Below are 339 nucleotides of genomic sequence, written 5' to 3'. Positions count from 1 at the left end.
GAAGACCACAAGTGTGTGTCGAACTTTTCATTACCTGATAGGACACACTTAGAGTGTTGTAAAAATGCAAGTGTTTACAGAGCTTTATTTTTATTTCCAATACTTTGCATTTTAAAATCAACTTCTAAATGTCTGTTCAGTGTCTCTATAACAGATGACAATTTAATTTTGTGGTGCTTCTAATTAAGTGATAAAAAGCAGTTGATGTGCTGTACATGTGGAAGAATTGACAATAAAGCAGACTTGACTTGACTTGACTTGAAGGGGTATGTCGCTGCCGGTGTGAACGGGGCTTCACTGGAGACGCGCGATCGACAAACTTTAAACTCGGGATTTCAA

This window comes from Sinocyclocheilus anshuiensis, unplaced genomic scaffold (assembly GCF_001515605.1).
Source record: "Sinocyclocheilus anshuiensis isolate Anshui unplaced genomic scaffold, SAMN03320099.WGS_v1.1 scaffold620, whole genome shotgun sequence".
NCBI classification, from domain to species: Eukaryota; Metazoa; Chordata; class Actinopteri; order Cypriniformes; family Cyprinidae; genus Sinocyclocheilus; species Sinocyclocheilus anshuiensis.
Note: the sequence above shows the minus strand (reverse complement) of the source record.